Genomic DNA, 22,042 nt, shown 5'->3' on the forward strand with positions numbered 1-22,042 from the left:
TTGATCATCAATCCATTTATCTGTTCATAGATCCAATCATTCATCCATCCATCCATCCATCCATCCATCCATCCATCCATCCACCATCTGTCCATGGATTAACCAATCAATTTTCTTCTTGTCTATCTATTTATCCGTCCATTCAATCATCCATTCACCCAACACAGAATCTCAAACTATGAGTCCATGTTTGTGTATTGCTTCCTTTTAATTCCTTTCATGAGAAATCTGCACTTTATCTAATAACTCTGAGAGTCACTAATGAGCTTTCCTTTGACCTCATCCAGCAGTTTGCTGCCACAGTGTCCCTTCCAGATACTCAGATGTCCAGCTTTTTAAAGACAACAGGGCATTTACGGCATAAAATAAAAAGTAAATATATCCATCTATATTTCCTCTTGGCCGTTGTTGAACAATCAACAGCTCGATGTTTTATGAGATGTTTTATGTTTCCATGACACTGGGAAAGTATCAGATGTAACAAACACAAGCAGCCCGAATGGAGCTTCAGTGCTGTAAAGACATCATTCTTGTGAAAAACATACAATGTCCTGTGACAAGTACAATGTAGTTATTCAGCTGAAAAGTTCATTATTAAACACTCCTATTGCTGTGTTACACAAGCTAACACACACACACACACACACACACACACACACACACACACACACACACACACACACACACACACACACACACACAAAACATGCAGATAATATCAATTAGACACATCCATAAGAACACCTACAATGGCAACAAAAGGTTGGTCAATGATACACACATGAACAAATGAACACACACACACACACACACACACACACACACACACACACACACACACACACACAACATAAGAAAGGAATGCTTCTGTCTTACTTTCTTAGACATATGAACCAATAAAAGAATCCTCTAAACAAACACACACACACACACACACACACACAAACACACACACACGCACGGGATTCAGTAAAAGGGACACGATGTGATCAATGTAATTGATATAATGAATCATTAATTAATGTAATTGCGTGTGTGTGTGTGTGTGTGTGTGAGAGAGGGTTACAAAAAGAGATAGAGATGCACCCAAGAGAGTCATAACTGAGACATATCGGAGAGTCAAGACCGAAAATGAAACCCTGTAATATTTTAATTACATTAATACTTCTCTCAAGCCTTTGAGCACAAACTGAAAAACAAGTCTTTGACTCATAAATAGTAAAAAATTAGCTCAAAACAAGTTTTTTTTTCCCCCATCGCCTACAAAATCTTATTATATTTGTGATGCATCATTTAAAAAACAAAAAACAAACCAGTCTCTGTGATGCTATTCGTTTTATTGGGTAAGTCTAAAAGTCGCTATAAAGGTGGTACTAGAATTTAAAGTATGAACCATGCATACTATATATACATGCAAGCTATAATACATAGTGTAAAAGTGCACCAGATATTCTCCAGCCATGCATAAAGTTCAACGGGTGCCAGTTTATCACCCCAGCATGGTCGAGACGGCCCACAGAGAACCAGCTGCGTGATTCGCTCATTACACCCAACTGCGCCCTTTTAAAAGGCCTTGCTGCCGTTTTGGATGTGGTGTGAATGGACTGATTCTGGGCACACAAAGCTCTTCCAGTCGAACCACGGTGCCTCGATGCCAGCGGCGGTGCCGACGGCACAGTGCGCCAGTCAGCCTGCTGGGCCAAGAGAACGGCGGCAACACTGGACTATGTGATCGAGCGAGGGTCTTTCAAAAGCGCAAACAAAAACACACAGCACTTGGTTTTAGAAAAGCGAACACAGGCCAGTGAATCAGAGCTGTCTGAAAAACAAGAAGGGGGGAAGCGGGAGTTCATTCTGCATAGACAAACAATGCTTTGTCTTTAAAACGCGGCTTTATGCAAAAGTTGGCTCTTTTGTGGCCATGTGTTTTATTGGCTCTTTAGCATTCATCAGGACTGAGATTACTGGAGGCCACACAAAAAGATATCAAACGTTTAATAATAAAAATTATAATAATGAAAATTTATAATAATAAGTCCATGTGACACTTACAAACTTGTAGAATCATCTAGAAATAAGATTAACTAAGAAAGATTAATAATCTTATGAACAATCTAATAAATACATTTGCTGATACTCAGGATCAAAACCATTTCTAAGTATATGCAAACTAAATGGTCACAACCAGCTGGGGGCGCCAGTGAGCACCCCCTGCGACGCCGTCCTAGCCCTAAAGTTTAATATACAGTATATGTTTACATACTTGAGTGTTTGGCAATGATTGTTAAACAGTTGCGAATGAGTTGTATGCTGAGAGGGTGGAGCTTTGTGGTTGGAGGGCGGAGCTACAATAGGAATCATAAAGGCTAGGAACGGCCCTGCTCATGATACTTTTACTTACTAAGCTATACTTTTTTAGTAGTGCACCACAATACCAGTAGAGCTTCTATTATTTCTTTTTTTCTACATTCTTAATTTTTTATTAATTTAATAAAAAAAGGTTTGTATGCACTACAATTTAGATTTCAATTATTCTACTCATAACCAGTGTATATATCATTTAGCAGATGAGAAAAACATGATATATTTTTTTTTAACTATATACTAAAGATTTGTGTGTATTCCATGTTTTTACACAGGCGTTGCACAGAATGGTGCGAAAAACTAAAAACATCCAATGAAAGCATAAAAGCCTGGTTCATGAAAGAGCTCAGAGGAGAACGTATAACTTTCTATTGAGAACTAATATTTATTCAAATAAGCACTCTGTTTATGTGATGAGCAGAAAAGGAACTCACAAAACACATCCCACACATCACAAACCTTCAAGCTGCATTCATGACCAGGATGCTACATTGGGCACAGCGTCTAAAACTGGACAAGGCACTGAGTGGAGGTGTCACGGCAAACAATTTTGTCTTTGTTTCCTGTTTGCTGGAATTCACCTCCAGTGACATCAGTCAGAATGCCTACGCAATGAGGCACCCGCTTTATATAACAGTCTTACTAACTAGCATCTACTGATACAGCCGTCACCTCTGCATTCTCACCATCCCACACTTGATGGTTTCTTCAGTATCATGAGCATGAGGAGTTCTCATTCTGATTAATGAGTACATGGCTAACAGAGAAAACACATCGTCCCCCAGAGGAGGACATTTTTACACTGACAGGATTTGGCCAGCCCACTCTATAATGAGCATGGATTGCCACTTATTCTCCAATTACACTAGAAAAAAAATGATAAGGGCACAGATTTTGTGGCATCAGCCAGTGCAAAAGTGAGGAAATTAAGGTACCATAGTGAGCAAACTGGCAACGAAACAAAACTGTCCAGACAATTAGATTTTCTTAATTAGCCTTTTTACATTAGCACTTAGATCATTCTGGGTCTCGGTGTACAAGCGTACGACTGAGCCAAATAGGTGTTCTGGGGGAGGCATAAGTCTGATCAGCTTTCATCATACTCTCTGTTGTGCAAAAACAGTTGCTTATTTGATCATAATTCTACCCAGATTCTACTTTTTTTCCTCCGACCTCCCACAGGTGCTTTTAGAAGATGTATGAGAAACAATCTTGTTAAAAGTGTACCTCAGGTTAGAGCCCTACGCAAATCGGCTCCAGTCAGCTGATGGGAAAAATAACAAGAGGATACGTTATTTTTCCTTGCGGGAATAACTGTGGGTTTTTTCTATTATTCATTCTTTTCCTATTTTTCAAATCTGTGAAAGAGTCTCTTTTTTTTCATTGTTTTGCATGGTGACATAACTATTAGCCCCAGAGAAGCACAATAACCACATACAGTCAGTGCTTGTACACATGCCATATATGTAAAGAATACATGGTTTTAATATACATATATTTATAATTATACAGTAAGTCCCTATGTAAGCATGCAGACGTGGCAAAAAACATGCATTTTAACATCTATGCAACGCTTTTTACTTCACCCCAAGTGCCACCCGCCTCAAGTCGCGTATGTGACAGGTGAACGTTGATATTTTATTATTTACTTTCCTTCATTATACAGTGCAAGGGTACTAGACTGAGCATCATATTAACTTGCATTAGCACTACATGATTAAATTCAGGTTTGTTACTGTAGCGATGTTTGGCGCTCGTTTGTTGTGACAAAAATTCCACACATTTGCAAAAAAAAACGTTACACATGTTCTATATAAGATGGGCCTTCGCATGATGTTTTCCAGTTAATTGGCACTGATATTTGATTGCTGGAACTATCGGCAAACAAGTTAACACCAATAGTTTTTCCGGGTTGCGTTATTCAGTATGAAAGCGGCCTCTAGAGGCGAATCACTGACACCATGTGCAGTTTATTAGAAGAGACTTTTTTTTAAATTAATTTTAGAATGTTCTTATTTATTTAGTGTTTTTTTCAGTTTGAAATGGCAGAAATAGGAATCATAGAGAAAAGTACATGTTATACAAAGAAACATAGAACTGTATTAAAGCTATTGAACATCTTGGGGATAATCGGAACGCAGAATGCGCCCCCAGTCCTCCTCACCTTACATGAGTACCTGACTTTTATGAATGTTCTTGTAGCTGAATAAGCACAAATCTCCACAAATCTAGTGGAACATCTTTCCAGAAGAGTAGAGTTTATTATAATAGGAAATGGGAACTAAATGTGGAATTGGATGTTAAAAAAAGCACATACTGAACTTACGGTCAGGGGTCCACAATAGACTAGACAAATAATATCTAACATTCACATAAACACTCACTATATCTTGTGTTTCCAATAAATATATAGATTGATTGATTGCTGTGGTGAGAAAAACATGGCTGTTATTTGCTTTTTGAGACAAACATTTGGAATATCTTTTTTAACTATTTCATATCTTGCTCTAAAAAACACATTGCATTGCACAGTCCAAAGGTTTGTTTTCCAGCATAAAGAACGCTTTACATCGAACTGTGAATAATCAATGACAGTACAGCCTTTATGAATCTAAAGCTTGCGGCCAACAAAGTGTATAAAATATATCACACAGTTCCATTATAAGAGCCAGCGGTTGATATTTAAGATGGAGTCCAGACTCTGAAAAACAATATCTATACGTCATGGTTTTTTCTTAACACATTTGCTGACTCATCAAATAACACCACCTCCTCCCGTAAGTCCTCGTGTCCTGCTGCCCGTTAGATATTCTTTAGTGCTAATCTCCAAATGTTTTTGGTCTGGGCACTACCATTATCCACATAAAATCTAACTAAAAAGCTCGAACAAGCATCTGGCATGCCCTGTAAAAGGGTCATTAGTCAGCAGTGGTCACAGTGAAGGGCTTTGGACATTTGGTCTTTTCATCTACGTCTGCTGCATGGTCCTGATTGAATGTTCTCTACTTGACTGGCCTTTTTATTTGTGACTGCCCAAGAGGCTTCTGTATTGTGCACTGTACGTGATGGTTATAATACCTGTAGGAATGTCTAAGCTATTACCTTGTATCGATTGGACTCGTAAACCATTGGCGTAGAAACTTCGGTTCCTGTTCTTTATTCCCTCGCAAATATTTGTTCAAGATGGCAGCCTTATTATCCTTCTCCTGCCCTTTCATTTCTATTGATCCGACACCCGTTGCTTGCAGACGGCTTCACCCCAATTATTCTTCCATCGACGTATTTCAACTAGAAAGGCTTTCCTTCCATAGCGGACTTTTCCGCGTCCAGCCCTCCAGGTCCATTCATTATTCCTCTAATCGCTAACATGTGTGGAGCTTGGCAGGAACATGTCCTTCAAAGCACGCCATACTTCTTACGATCTGAGCCCGTTGTCTACAGTAACAAGGAAAATTCTCCAAATCCCAAGACAATGAGGTTGTTGTGAATCTCCAACCTTCAGAGCTTCTCCAGCAGCACGAATGGAGCAATGATGAGTTTTGACCTATGATGATCCACACATGTAGTAGCGCATCATCTGCGAAGAATGTTTATGGAACAATTCTGCAGCTCAGCACGGGCATCTGGGTGGCCATCTTTGGTGCTCGAGTGTGACAGAGGTGACAGTTTAACCTTCGCTGTGCACTGTGATGTAAAAACATCATGCAAAATAGTCAGGGGACACAGGGTATTTAAATGAGGTTTTTGTGTGGGTTTTTATTGTGAGCTCGGATCTCAAGATTAAAGATCTCTGAAGACTAAAATAAACGTGTCCTATGTGTGTGTGTGTGTGTGTGTGTGTGTGATGTGTAAAATTATAGGCCAAATGTAACGCTGAATAAAGGTCTTGAAGTGTATTGATAATAGTTGATGTAGGGGTTTATATGAAACTGCAAATTGTTGATTTCTGTGTAAATCGTAATATAATTATGTATAAGTACTAGGGGTGTAACAGTACGGTAAATTTACAGGTACAGGGCTTTCAGTTCGGTACCAAATGCAATACTTTTTATGTGCGGAGTTAAAATTCCCCTCAGGAACGTATTAAGTGGCGGACCGCATGTTTGTTTAGTCTCCACCTCGCACTCAGTGTGGATTTTTATTATTATTAATAAACCTAAAAACATACACAAAATAAAGTTAGTGTCACTGTGGCTACACACTCCGTACCGGATTTGTTTTATTTGTTTCGCATCCATGAAAACACTAAAGAATCCATAGCACAAGCATTAGCTGCTAACCAGGAAGTGACTAGCGCTACGGATTCTTAAGCGTTTTATGTCCAGCTTTAAGAATTTCTCTTAAAAACAGAAAATCCTGACACTTCCACATATCGAATAGGTAGAACAGTTAAGATCATATCTTTAGAAAATTTAATGTAAAACACACACACTTACATACACATCTGTATTAACCAAATGGGGTCTAACAAATGTAAAATATTTGATAAAATGTTTCCATTTATTATGAAATATTATTTTATATATTATTTAAAAATATTGTCTTGGTTTTTTTTGCAATATCATGTGACTATCAAGGAAAGTTAATCTACACGGTGTAAGAAATTTGGTTCCCATACAGTTAGCAAATGTTGTGGATATCATGTATTGATTCCTGACATATATAGGTATCACGTGTTGCCTTGCCATATATAGGCATCATATGTTACCATATATGGGCATCACATTTTCATATATCAGTATAATGCATCGCCATATATGGTATCATAGTTTCCTGCCATATATGGGCATGTTGCCATATATCAATATCATATGTTGCCCTATATGTGGTATGAGATCAAGAACACTGAAAAGGAAATAAAATCTGTAAATTTATACATCTGTACTGCAGATGTTACTATGAAGTCCTGCTAAGTGATCAGTGTATTGGCTGTTAAAAGTGCAACCAACTACACTAATTCGTCCTCTTCATCCTCTACTAAACTGCACCCCTGAGGATTACCACATGAGCAATGGCACAGTTTCCTTCCTTTCTTTTTTTTAACAAGTGTATACAAGCTCCTCAAATTAGATCATCAACACCTACAATTTCTCAGAATAGCTGCCTGCCATAAGTGCCACAACACAAAAAAATGCATCTGTTATAGACTCTCCAGTGCCTTTTTATCTTGCCTTTTAGCCTATTTCTCTCGAAATCAAAAGAGATGCCTCTTCTACCCACTGCCCCCCACCATCTCCTTTCCTCCTTCTCCATTTAAAAACAAACCATAAAAATAAAATCCTTTAAAATCCTGCCAACATCATTGAAGAGGGAAGAGAGGAAACAACCTCCTCCACTCCTGTAATTTATCCCTCAATTTAAAGCCTCTTCATGGTCACTCTTCTTCCTTCCATTCCTTCTGCAATCACCTATACACAGAGTTTCTGCTGTAAAACTCTGAATCGATATGGACTGTGGACCTTCGCTAATGCTGTGTTTCGTTTCACTGCATCTTGATTCCTTATTGATTTCTGTGTTTTTCGTCATTAAAAACGCTCCTCCTTCACTTGTAGCACTATATGTTAACCCCCTTTGTGATCAATAATCGGTCGCAATTAAAGCTCCAGCAAAAGTTTGCGTTTCATGAATCGCTCATTCTGGAAGGGAAAAAAAACCACACTGAAGTTTTGTTTATTGCTAGGAAGGGATCCATTTATAGCTCAGTGAAATCTCTCGCTGGGCCTGTTTGTGCTTTTAACTTTCTGTTTTGGATGCAAAGCAGGTTCATGCAAATCGAAACCAGCTCCATGCTGCATGGCACAATCAGAAACCCCATCCCTTTCGCTCCAAAAATCCCCATTTTGGAATCAGGAGGGAGCTAGATATGCACATTAAAATGGTATGTGATCATTTATGCATCCCACATGGATACTGGTATTGCTACTGCCTAGGAGATATTTTCTCCACCTTAATAATTGAACAGCAGAGACTTGAGAGCTGTAAAAACTTCTAACCTTTTCATCATCTGGCCCACACCAAATCATCTACAGTGCATTTGTAAAAGTATTCACAGCGCTTCACTTTTTCCACATTTTGATATTTTACAGCCTCAATTCAAAAATGATTCATTATTTTCCTCAAAATTTTACAAACAATACCCCATAATGGTGAAAGAAGGGGGTACATAAGAATTCACAGCCTTTGCTCAACAAATTGTTAAAGCATCTTTGGCACCAATAACAGCCTCTTTTTGAGTTTGATGCTACAAGCTCGGTAATCATCCATTTTTGAGCAATTTCTTCTATTCTTCTTTTTAGAACATCTCAAGCTCCATCAGGTTCAATAGAAAGCATTGGTGCACAGCCATTTTCAGATCTCTTCAAAATATGTTCAATCGAGTTCAAGCCTGGGCTCTGGCTGGGCCTCTCAGACATTCACAGAGTCGTCCCGTAGCCACTCCTTTGTTATCTTTGCTGTGTTCTAAGGGTCACTGTCCTATTGGAAGAACCATCACCTCAGTCTGTGGTACAGAGCGCTCTAGTGCCGGTTTTCATCATGTCTCTACATTGCTGCATTCATCTTTCCCTCGATCCTGACTAGTCTCCAAGTTCCTGCCAATGAAAAACATCCCCTTAGCATGACGCTGCCAACACCATGCTTCACTGTAGGGATGGTATTTGCCAGGCGATTAGTGGTGCCTGGTTTCCTCATGGTCTGAGAGTCCATCGGGTGCCTTTTGGCAGGCAGGCGTCATGTGCCTTTTACTGAGGAGTAGCTTCCGTCTGGCCACTCTACCATAAAGGCCTGACTGGTGGAGTGCTACAGACATGGTTGTTCTTCTGAAAGGTTCTCCTCTCTCCACAGAGAAATGCTGGAGCCTTTTCAAAGTGACCATCAGGTTCTTGGTCACCTCCCTGACTAAGCCCCTTCTCCTCCGATCGCTCAGTTTGGCCTGGCGTCCCACTCTAGGAAGAGTCCTGGTGGTTCCAAATTACGGCTGATAAAGGCCACTGTGCTCATTGTGATCTTCAATGCTGCAGAAATATTTCTGTCCCCTTCCCCAAATCTGTGCCTCGATACGATCCTGTCTCGGAGGTCTAAAGACAATTCCTTAGACTTCATGGCTTGGTTTGTGCTCTGACATGCACTGTTAACTGTGGAACCTCATATAGACAGGTGTGTGTCTTCCAAATCATGTCCAATCATAAAATGTGGAAAAAGTGATGCACTGTACAACCAGCTTGGTCTGACGGCTTCTCAACGCAGAGTTGACTAAAGATTAAAGCAGTGTGCGAAGGAAAAGCAGCCTATTTTTTTTGCCACCAGCAAAGACACTTTGCATGCCATGGGAGAAATGCCTGGCTTCCACTTTATGGCCATATGTAAACAAACCTTCCCAAAGCCCATGAGAAAAATAAAGATCCTGGATCAACATCAAAGGCTTCCACCATATTTACAACAGGCATACAGGATCATTTGAATATTCAAAATCAACTATAGCTTTGCACCAACAGCTGTTGCTACCGAGTGTATTGTTTCATAGATGTTAAGACACTTGACAACCTGCAGTGTGTTTAAAAAATAATAATAATACAGAGCTGTTGATTCTGGAGCGTAACTGCAGAGTAACGCTATCAATCTGAAGAAAATCTGTGTCCAGTCACCACCTGTTCAGCTTTGTATGTAAAGGAATCTCCCCCAACCCTGGGAGTGTAAGTGGACACCATGTTCACCTCTGGGTAAAAATCCAACACAGAGTCAAAATATCCACAACATCCTGCCTACAAATCAAGGGGATTGAGCTAGCAAACTTAACGCCAGGGGACATAACTAACTAGCTACAAATCAAGGGGGCTGAGTTAACTTTCCAGCTGACTGTAAATTCAAAGAACTAAACCAGGCCACTGCAAATTGAAGAAGTAAACTAGCTGACTTTAAATCAAATGGACTAAACTAGCACACTGCGAATGAAGGGACTAGCAAAGTGAAAATCAATTAGTAAAGTGCAAATCAAGTGGACTTAACTAGCTGACTGCAAATCAAGGACACTTAACTAGCTGACTGTACTGACAAAGACACTTAACTAGCCCACAGGAAATCGAGTGGACTTAACTAGCTGACCGCAAATCAAGGACACTTAACTAGCTAACGGTACTGACAAGGACACTCAACTAGCCCACAGGAAATCGAGTGGACCTAACTAGCTGACTGCAAATCAAGGACACTTAACTAGCTGACCGCAAATCAAGGACACTTAACTAGCCCACATGAAATCGAGTGGACTTAACTAGCTGACCGCAAATCAAAGACACTTAACTAGCCCACAGGAAATCGAGTGGACTTAACTAGCTGACCGCAAATCAAGGACACTTAACTAGCTGACTGTACTGAGAAGGACACTCAACTAGCCCACAGGAAATCGAGTGGACCTAACTAGCTGACTGCAAATCAAGGACACTTAACTAGCTGACCGCAAATCAAGGACACTTAACTAGCCCACATAAAATCAAATGGATTTAACTAGCTGACCGCAAATCAAGGACACTTAACTAGCCCACAGGAAATCGAGTGGACTTAACTAGCTGACTGCAAATCAAGGACACTTAACTAGCCCACATGAAATCGAGTGGATTTAACTAGCTGACCGCAAATCAAGGACACTTAACTAGCCCACATGAAATCGAGTGGACTTAACTAGCTGACCGCAAATCAAGGACACTTAACTAGCTCACATGAAATTGAGTGGACTTCACTAGCTGACTGCAAATCAAGGACACTTAACTAGCCCACATGAAATCGAGTGGATTTAACTAGCTGACCGCAAATCAAGGACACTTAACTAGCCCACAGGAAATCAAATGGACTTAACTAGCTGACCGCAAATCAAGGACACTTAACTAGCCCACATGAAATCGAGTGGATTTAACTAGCTGACTGCAAATCAAGGGGATTTTACAGTTGACTGCAAATTCAGAAAATGTAACCAGCACACAGCAAATTCGGGAACTAAAATAGCACACTAAAAATCAAGAGGAGTTAACCAGCTGACTGAAAATCAAATGAGATTTCAAAACAAAAAAAAAAAACAACTACCAACTAGTCAAATATAAATCACCAGGACTTAACTAGCAGACCCAAAATTAAGGAGATGTATCTACTAATGTGCCAAATATAAAGAACCAGAACTTACCTAGCTACAAAACAAATGGAGTTGATTAAAGGACCTACAAAACAGGTGGATTTTTTTTGTTGTTGATTCAAAAACACTGGAGCTTCAATATCTCTCCAAATGCAAAACAAAATGACTCAACTAGTTAACTCTAAAAACAAGGTTTCAACTACTACCTGGTTAAATAAAAATGAAAACTGGATCTTAACTATGCAACAGCAAAACATGCTAACGTTCAAAACCAACAATTCAACCTGAAAAAAAATCTTTCCCATTTACTTACCCAAACGTCCCTTTTTTCCCCACAGTATTTTATTATATTGGCTGATTGTTATCTATAAATCATAAGATTGTGACTAAATTGCAACTATTTATCTGCAGTTCCTGCATGTGGTTCGAAAAGGAATTGAATTCGAGCTATATGGAAGGCCTTGAAATGCAAAACTATCCGGTGGTGTCCAAAAGGGCACATGGGCTTGTTCTCCTGATGAATCTTGTAAAGAGGACAAGTTTCCGCCTTCGGCTGAGCCGTGCCTTATTACCACAGACCTTGATTTGCATTGCTAAACAAGGCAGCTGATAAAGCCTAGGAGCTTCTCTTTCTTCTGCCTTTTGCACAAACGCTCCAGACTACAGCAGAAACGCTTTATTGCCAAGTAAATTCTGGTGGCAGTGGGCATCAGAACAGTGTAAACATACGTTTTGATTTAAATGCCAGTCACTTTAAGCAGGATCAGGCTGGGTGTTGAGGAAAGAAAGAGCAGGACCTAGTGCGTTGTCTAGTTTTCTGCGTGACTGCAAAAGAGCCTGGAGGAACCTGGGCTTTTAATAAGTCGCATCGAGGTGCAGGGGTTCCGAACACTCAATTAACTTCTACCGATGTCTGTGAAAGAGAGAGCAATCGCAGAGGAGGAAAAAGCTCAAGCAAGCAGGACTGAGAATGAACGAGTATTGAATGTCCATTACAGGCTTAAACGAGTGAATTACTCTTGCTATAAAGGAGTAAACAAGAAGAAAGTAACAGTGGCTAAAAGTGTGCTGCATGCTCACGAAGGATCTCACGAAGGATTCCAGCTTACTATTCATTATTATTTGGTGGATACAAGCTAAAGGAAGTGGTAGCTCAGTGGATAAGATGTTGGACTTCTGGGCCCTTGAGCAAGGACTTGACACCTGCTCATTTAGCCAATCATGTGAGAGCATTAAATCAAAGATGAGCTTTTAGGTTGATGTTCAATTTAAAAATCACAATGAGGGAAAATGTCATCTCAATGACTTGCATGGATGTTGGTGCCACGCAGAATTGTTTGGGTATTTCACGATCTGTTTTTCCATGTGTAGAAACTCTGTTGGTGAGAACGTTCACAGGAGAATAGCCAGACTGAAAATAATTCAAGAACAGAAATACTTAGTGTGGAATTTCTTTCAAATTGGTTTTATTTAAATAAATAAAAAGCTTTGTGGGTAAAAGTGCAGACAGCTTATTACAAAAAGAGGAGTCAATATTGTTCCAGTCAGTGTTGATGAGCTTCAAACTTTTGGTGAGCACCCAAAAAAACTGGTGAACCCAGAGGTTCTAAATTTCACATCAAATATCATGATTTTATCTTTGCATACAAGTAGATAAGTGTAACGGCAAAAGTATATAAACAAATGGTAATACAGGAGAGTCTCATGAGTGCATTTGATTCATTCCTGCTCATTCTAGCTATAAATCAAGGACATTTAAATAGCACACTACAAATCAGAGAACCAAACTAGCACACTGGAAATGAAGGAGATTCAACCATCTGACTAAAATCAAATAGGCCTACAGACAACTCAAACAAAAAACACCAGGGCTTATCTATCAGCCTAGAAAACAAGAGGATCTACAAATGTGCTACATATAAAGCACCAGGACTTAAGTAGCTAACTGCAAAACAAAAGGAGCTGACTGAAGGACCTATAAAACAAGGGGATTTTACTCTCTGATTCGAAAACGCTGGAGAGTCTCAGGAGTGCATTTGGTTCAGTCTTGCTCATTTTCTGTCCAATGGTTCGTTCTTATCATTAAAAGCTTCATATTTTGCTAGTTGCGCCCTTTTCTGCAGGAGTGTAACTTACATGATTTATGTGCTTTGGTTCATTTCATGTGATAAAAATAAAGGGATGTTAAAACACTCCTTTGGATGATGATGTTGGTCTTTGAAAATATGAAATAATTCCCATGTCTTTTTATTCCCCGAAGGCTGTACTCTATTATGCTCTCGCACAAGTTCAACATCAGGAGCATGGTAACCATGTGAAGGAGTATTTGTTCATCTGTTTCTGTAAATATTGCCTACAATGGCAGAAGTTTTTTTTCTTCAGTATAGTTTATTCTCTTTAAAATATGAAGGGTAACAGTGAAATGAATAGCCTCTTATCCATGACAGGAATGTTTCTTTGCCTCGATCCTGATCACGTCGTTGACCTCGAGGCGTGTTGCGATATAAGGAAGAGTCGGCACACTTTTAGTTTCCTTTAAATGCATGCAGCGACTATGACTTCATTACATCCATTTACATGTTCAGTAATTATATTCCTTGTCTGTTTGAGGAACAGGGTCAGTCTACTTTAGCAGGACATACGTGCTAGAATAAAATTACATTATTTTAAGTGAATAAATGAAGTAAAATAAAGACCTAGGGGCAATTTTCTTACAATCTAATTTTCCCAAATATTGAAAACTAAGCAGTTGTGTACACCTGGGAGTGTTTGCAGAAGGAACCTGACCTTAAAGTACACAGTGGCACAAATACACTTAGTAGTTACCTCTGTTACAGTACTGACACTGAATACTCCTTGAAAAAGTGCTAAACAGAAAACCATACGGTTCAAATGAACCTGAACAAATCTACAGTTTCTTATCCGTGCCTGTTTAGTGTTACTATTGGTTGCCTTTTAGCCAGATCTTCTGTCCAACCTGATCGGTTATAGAAACATAAATCGCATTCAACACCGTTGTATAAATCTACCTTCATGTCGCCTTGTAAATTGTTAATAAAGTATCCTGTCTTAGAATGCCTGAAATGTGTAATCCGGAAAAAAAACTATATTCCGAGTGTTTTTTCCTCATAAAAATTTACTTCGCAAGCACTTTATAAGGTACAAACCTAATTCAGTTCTTCAGCATTGAAAATTCATGCACCGTTATGAGAAATTACAGCAGGTGAAGACGAATCTCAACTTGACAACAAGCTAGCAGGCAGGCAACAGCGATTAGCTCAGAAACAAGCTAGCTGGCTAATTTTAGTGAAACGATTGTCTTCTCAAACCGATGATTAAAATGTCATGTTGTAAATGTTGTATTAACTTGTCTGATACTGCAAACTCATTTCAATGTAAAGGACGAGGCCTTTACACTGTTGACTTGGAGTCACACTGTGAAATGGACGGAACTGGTGGAAAAGATGATAACAATAAACCGATGAGCTGAAATTTCGAATTTGATGGGTGTTACAAATTGCTATTTCTTTTGAGTTATAGATAAATTTCTGTAATGGCCGAGGAACTAAAACCATTATAACAGTGTACAGTAATTATATCGTGCTAAGGCACCTTTTAAAATTTGCTATAGATTACATACATACTAGGGGTGGTGAGACTTACATCTGTGCAGGGGCATAAAAGTTAACGATGGGATGCGTTGATTTAAGTTGCCATTTTTTAATCCGGTGCATCGTTTTTGAACATATTTTCATATTTAAAAACTATTTATCTATATAGAATTGTAAGTGCATGTGCATTACTTTTATAATTTAAAATAAATATCTGAGCACAGCTGCTACGTGAATATGAGAGACCGAGACCGAGGGGTGTCCGGAAAATCGCGCAGAATACGGATTAACATGGCAGAGGTAGAGCTGCATCATCCTGTAGACAGAACAGTAAAACTGGTTCTATTTAATCTTTTTTTGCAGTACAGAGGCCTGTTTGTGATTTTGTTAGAAGTCACTTATGTAAATTGATGATTTGATGTAAAAGTGAACTATCTGTACCATATTGAATTTCACAGAATCATAGTTTTTCCATTGAATCTTATTGCATTGAATTGCAAATTAAATTGTGTTGAATCGAATCGCACATCGAATCTTTAATGTTTAAACGGTACAATCTGTCCAATGTTCACCCTTCACTACAGAATGCAGTATTTCTGCTTCAGGAAAAGTTCCTCCTCTCACAGCAGGAACTGAAAAAGTGGACCTCTGCTCCACAATCAAGCCTTTCATTTAACACCATGAAGGGTTTGTATTTGCCCTGTTCATTTACGAGACCTTTATATCTATATACACAATCTAACAACAGACACTTTCTGAAAAGGTTATAAGTAATTATAACTCTACAAATGTTCACCATCCAAAGAACTTGAGGAATGTCGGATTTCAGATTAACCAAGGCTTCTTCTTCTTTTTTTTTTTCAGCTTGGCTCCTTTAGTAAAAAGGAAGATACATTTCTGAGCTTTGAGAAAGAAATTTCTTTAAAAAAAAAAAAAAAAAAAAAAAACCTACTAATGTTTAAACACAGAAAATGAGATTTTAAAAGCGAGTTTGTCTTAATGGATTCGTTTAAAGACCCCACTGACAAAATAAAAACCGTACAAACTCGATAATGACCCCAAAAATGTCTGAACCAAACGGCATTTTAAATATAGAGCATTACAAAAGCGCGATGTGACTTGCTAAAGGCTGAGTTTACGGAGCGTAAATGAATACAACCAGTGAGCACATATTACAGTTGCAGAAATCCTGTTTCATGAAGTTGAAAAGAAAATGATGTATCGTAATAATACCTCATTTGCTCACTTTATTCGCAAATACTCTTTAATTTTTCCTTTGTAAATTCAACTATATGGTCAAAAGTATTGACTTTTCAGCCATATAGCATTCTTTTACCACAAAGGAGTTGCATTCCATAATTAGCATTACAATTTCCATTCAATTAAACTAAGAGACCCAAACCTTTTCCAGCATGTCAGTGTCTCTGTGCACCTTCGTGAAAATCAATGATAAAATGGTTTACATGGGTGAAGTGGAAGATCTTGAGTGGCCTGCTATAGAGCTCATAAACTTTTGGAAAGAATTGAAATACTGACTCCTCACCTCAGCTACATCAGTGACTTTACTGACACCCTTGAGGCTGAATGAGCACAAATCTCCACAAACTGTAGGCTATACAGTGTATTTTGAAACGGCTTTTTAAAAGCTATTGAGAAGAATCAGCACACGTGATCACTTCACGTCATTATTCCTCTTAACCACCACTATTTTGCATATGACTCTATTCAGGCAAATGTTCTTTGTGGATCTCCAACATATAGTTTAAAGCATCCAAAGTATACACAATGCATGCGCAAAAAGCACATGCAAATGACGTCTTTATAAGTATTAGCGTTTCGCTAGTGTGTATCGTTTCGTGTAAGACCTCGTAAGGATGTATTTATAAGCATAATTGTGTGGTGGTGCAAAACCGGTTCACCCGGAGACAAGTGTGAGGTATTTCAATATTTGAGCAGGTTCACAGCCAGTAAAGCTTTTAAAGCAGTTGCTAGTGAACCACACTATCACATGCATACACACACACACACACACATGCAGTGACCACAAAGCTCCTGCAGCACAGAAGCATCTTTGTGGAGCTTCTGGTGTACCGGAACAGAACAAAGCTGCCTGTGTGTGGAGCATCCCAACAGCTGGGACATGCTGAAAACTTCAGACACGCTTAACCACCACGGGACATTTTCATTGTTTCTGCACCACCGTTCCGTTTCTTATCCTCGTTTGTCCCGACTTTTCCTTCGCGCCAATACTTCATCCTTTTCCACTGCAGTCACCGTTTCAGTGGTGCAGATGCTTAATGAGGAAAACAAGGGAAAGCCTGATAAGCCATCAATCAGCCGGCGTGAGGATATCACCGAGTGTGAATTTGTGAGCTTAGATCACAGAGCCAAGGAATGCAAAGTTTGTGCTTCGCCAGCAGAAACCGCTCAAAGGAAATCGGATTGACTCTAGAAGCGTGATTTTAGTGATTTTTTTTTTTTTCACGGTTTTACAATCTCTCATACCCAGTGGTGGACGATGTACACAAACCTTGTACCGATCTATTAATAGAATGACATTAATGAGTCAAAGACTGATTGATATCTATTAAAAATGTACACGCTATATTTCCAAAAGTATTGGGACACCTGGTCATAAGTACGGTGTGTGATTTTTGAGCGTTAAATTCCACATTTAGTCTCAATTCACTCATATTTCCCTCCACTTTTCTGGGAAGATGTTCCACCAGATTTTAGAGTGTGCTTATGGATATTTGTGTTCATCAGCCACAAGGGTGTTATGAAAGGCAGGTACTGATGTAGGTGATGTGAGGAGACCTGGAGTGCAGTCAGCGTTCACATTCATCCCAAAGGTGTTCAGTAGGGATGAGATCAGAGCTCTATAGCAGCAAGATCTTCCTCTCCAAAGCATGTAAACCAGATCTTCAAGGAGCTCACTTTGTGCACAGTGGCATCGCCATGCTGGAACAAAGAGTTCAAGAGAAGACATCCTGTTCAATCGAGTGCCTCCAGATTTGTGGTTACACTTAGGAAAAGAACCACATATAGGGATATCGGAAAGGTCAGGTGTCCCAATACTTTTGGCAATATAGTGTATATATAATTTTTATACCTGCCGTGTCTGTGCATCCAGAATCTCTCTCTCTTTCTCTCTCACAGTCTCTCCCCCTCTCTGAATCATTCGGAGCTTTCTTAGCAGTCATGTGATCTCCTGGATGCCACCTCTAATAACGCAGAAAGAAATGCAACAGCTGCAGCAGGGCCAAGGGCATCGTTACTAACTGACTACCACAGCTGGCTGTCTCTCTACAAAGTCTGCTCACGGGATGAGAAATTCTTAAATTCTTTGCGCAAATCACCATCATCACCAGGGTTCTGTATAAGCATTGCACCAGATGGATATAAGGGGTTCGTATCGGAGCCGAAACTGGCATGAAATGTTCAGTATTTGGACATGAATCCTTTGCTGTAGGTTTGGCTTGTGTACCAGAAATCTGAATTCGAAACGGACAATATTACAAATACCTGCAGATGTCAGAGTGAAGAACCAAATGAACCGTCATTTAAACGCTTTTAAGCGTGTAAAACCTTGTTCGCTAGGTGTGTGTGTGCCTCAGGCTGTAAATGTCAGGCTCTGATCAATGCATTGTATAGCTACAGTAGGTGGTGTAGTGAAACAGACACGAGCCTAATCGACTCGGATTGTAAACAGATCCCGGCTGTCAAAAACGATGCCAATGAATTCTTGATTGAGACACACATAAGAGGGAAACGATTTTGATTTCAGTTCAGGTCTATAATCGATACGGTTTTTTTTCCACACCGTCGTAAAAAGGTCACATTTTTTCACCCTGCAAAGTGTTTTTCCATGGATGCCAGACGTTTCTTTCTTTTTGTGGGATCCCCCTGGTTTCGATCCTGAGCTCGGGTTACCGTCTAGGCTGAGCTTTTGGGCACGTTCTGACCACGTCTGCATGGGTTACCTCCAGTTTCTCTAGATTTCCTCCCACTTTCCAAAAACATGGTAGTACACACACAGTGCTGAAGCTTTTTAAGACGTAAATGTTTTTTTAAGATGTTTTTTATTAAAATTGAACTCTTTTAAGCTTTTTGAGACACATGCATGTTCCTTTTGTTTCTATACGACAAACTAAGAAAAAATACCTGGACAAAAACTCAAAACTCGCAGGACTTGGACAGTGAATGAGTGGAGGAAAGCTTGGTAGACAGATGTGTCTAAATGTGCCATTTTTGGCTTTAGAAGAACATATCTTAAATGGAGAATAGGAGAGAAGATGTTAGCAGACTGCCTCACCCACACAGTCAAACACGGAGGTCCAAGTTTAATGGTTTGGCATTGTTTTAGAGCAAGGAAGGTTGGAGATTTATTCCAAAGGGGAATCCTGAACTAACATGGCAACCGTAATTCCATCTGGATTGCAGCTAAAATGGCACCAACTACACCATACAACAAGACAATGACCTGAAGCCCATGTCCAAGCTCGGTCCCTGTCCCTTTCTTCTTTCAGGACCTGCCTTAATTCATCATGGTCCTTACCTCTGGATGGATCTCTCTTCAATCGGAAGCCAATCGCTGTCATTCTTTACATTATTTTTACATACAACGTTTTCCACAATCCCACACCGTCCTCCGATTCGTAGATTTCGATCCGATTTGAGTGCGTTAAAACACAACCGATCTGTAATCTGACCAAAAATGACACAGTGTAAAGACGTGCAACAGATTTCTTCTAGGTGTGAATGCACATGTCTGATATCCAGTGGGTACTCCTAAATCAAATTCAGGATAAAACCCTCATTCGGAGTTAACATCTACAAGTGCGATCGATTTGACACACATCGGACGTGTAACCAAACTTTGCTCCAGGCACTCGCTGAAAATCCTGTGTGGTGGTATTCTTGACTTCAATTTCTGCCATCGATCTATAATGCACGAATGCTTGTACTGTAAACTTTCAGATGGATTTGCCTTAATGTTCTCACATCGGTTTGTCGATATTCGGTTCGATTTATTCGTACAGCACTTTTAACAACGATCACTGTCCTGAAGCGGCTTTACAGAGATACGAGATGCAAATAGTGAAAACAATCCCTGAGATGGTATTAGAAAGAAACCTTAAGAGGATCCAGACTCAAAAAGGAACCCATCCTCATCTGGGCTGCACTAAATGTCCATTTACTACAGTTTTGCAATTCAATTCACTTAATTTTTTATTTATATAGTGCTTTTAACGATGCACCTTCCACAAAGCAATTCATATAAATAATCCGGTCTGAATCACTAATATAAACATATATTTGGATGAACCACGCTATTTTTTTGTGCAGATATTCCACAGCTCCATGTGCAGCTCTGCTCCGTCACCTCAAACGCCAAATATTTGGGATGCTTCCACTAATGAGATGTTTCTTTACATCTGTCATAGTGACATTTTGGTGCGAGGTAACTCACTGTTTGGATGGAAAACACAGACACTTAGGTAGAAAAGGCGATCCCGGCATTCCACACACATACACACAGAAAAGAGAGGGAGGGAGAGAGAAAGAGAGAGAGCTCGACAGATGTGAGGAAATCATTACTCCCTCTGCACTGCAATACACGCTTGGTTAATCAAACTGATACATAACAATAATAATCATAATTATATATTAAAAAAAAAAATTCTTATTATACATTCGAATATTATCATCATTATTAGACATTCGAATTGATGGGTTGCCATTCTTATTAAAAACACACTAAATATACTTTTTAATATAATCTCGGCTGGGTACCAGTATACTCAAAACATATATATATATATATATATACACACACACAATATGAATTAAAATAATGAATTTTTATATTTAAGTGGAAAATTAAATCTGTGTGCATGGAACCCACATGCATTTTGACATTTCTTGCACACAAAAACAAACACAAATCACTACTATATATATATATATATTTTTTTTTTATATTTTTTTTTTTGTTGTTCTTCACACCTTGTAAAGCTCTCCTGGTGTAGAAAGCTTTTCTGTCTGAGATGCATGCATAATTTAACCCACACCTGTCACGCGCTCATGGTCAGTTGGGTATAGCTTTACCTGAGCTGGTGCAGCTCGAAATGCTTTCACACAATGCAATGTCTATATCTCATCTTATGAACCATTTCATTCCATGAGCAATTAAGAAGAAAGCTGACCAAATGCATGGAGCATCACCAAGATCTTGTATGCTTCTCCCTTTTTTTTGTTTGCTTTAAAAAAAAAAAAACAATAACAATGAAAAAAAAAAAAACATACTTATCAAATACTGGGTTTATTTTTCCATCCTTTGCTGGGTTGTGTAGGTATTCCTGTAATTCTGTCACTTTTCTCTTCCACCTATTCCTATTCCACTCCACTCTACTGACTTCTTCTCATTGCTGAAATGCAGCTTGAGGATGGAACAGATCAGAATCCCAAAGATTCCTCCAAAATCAGATCAACCTACAGGACAAATCTCTTATCCGTATTAGAAATCGAGCTGATAACAGAAAGTCCTGTCTGCAAAACGAGGGCTGGAGAAGGAACCCAGCTCCTGCTGATAATCCATGTGAAACCACCTCTGCCTGCTTTCTATTGTTGGAGCCTCTGCACTACCCAAGCCCCGCCCATACGCCAAATCCGTCATCTGATTGGTCGAAACCACACAAGTCCCGCCTTCTTTTGAGCGCAAACGTTTTATCAGCAGTTTTTTTTTTAATCGAGATCCAAAATCTTTCGAAAGGTTTTTTTTTTTATATCAAAGTTATTTCAGCTGTTTATCTTGTCTTTTAATTGATTTCAAACTATAAAATATTACATAAACGCTGAAATAAAAAAAATATTTATCTTTTACATCATTATTACATTCAATTATTACATAAATTATCCACTATTATAAACCTTTTTAAATAACTAC

General features: G+C 39.1%; 1 protein-coding gene across 4 annotated transcripts in view; it reads right to left on the bottom strand.

Annotated features, from left to right (window-relative positions):
- wasf1 (WASP family member 1) overlaps nucleotides 1-21,739 on the bottom strand; it is a 76,959-nt gene extending 55,220 nt beyond the window's left edge. For 2 of the 4 annotated variants that reach the window (XM_046872846.1, XM_046872845.1), the window contains exon 1: nucleotides 21,403-21,739. The gene's annotated coding sequence lies outside the window, so the exon portion shown is untranslated. The remainder of the gene's footprint in view (nucleotides 1-21,402) is intronic. The other 2 variants (XM_046872848.1, XM_046872847.1) reach the window with 1 other exon arrangement.
- Between the last annotated feature and the right edge of the window lie 303 nt (nucleotides 21,740-22,042).

The sequence above is a fragment of the Silurus meridionalis genome, chromosome 18 (assembly GCF_014805685.1).
Source record: "Silurus meridionalis isolate SWU-2019-XX chromosome 18, ASM1480568v1, whole genome shotgun sequence".
Taxonomy (NCBI): domain Eukaryota; kingdom Metazoa; phylum Chordata; class Actinopteri; order Siluriformes; family Siluridae; genus Silurus; species Silurus meridionalis.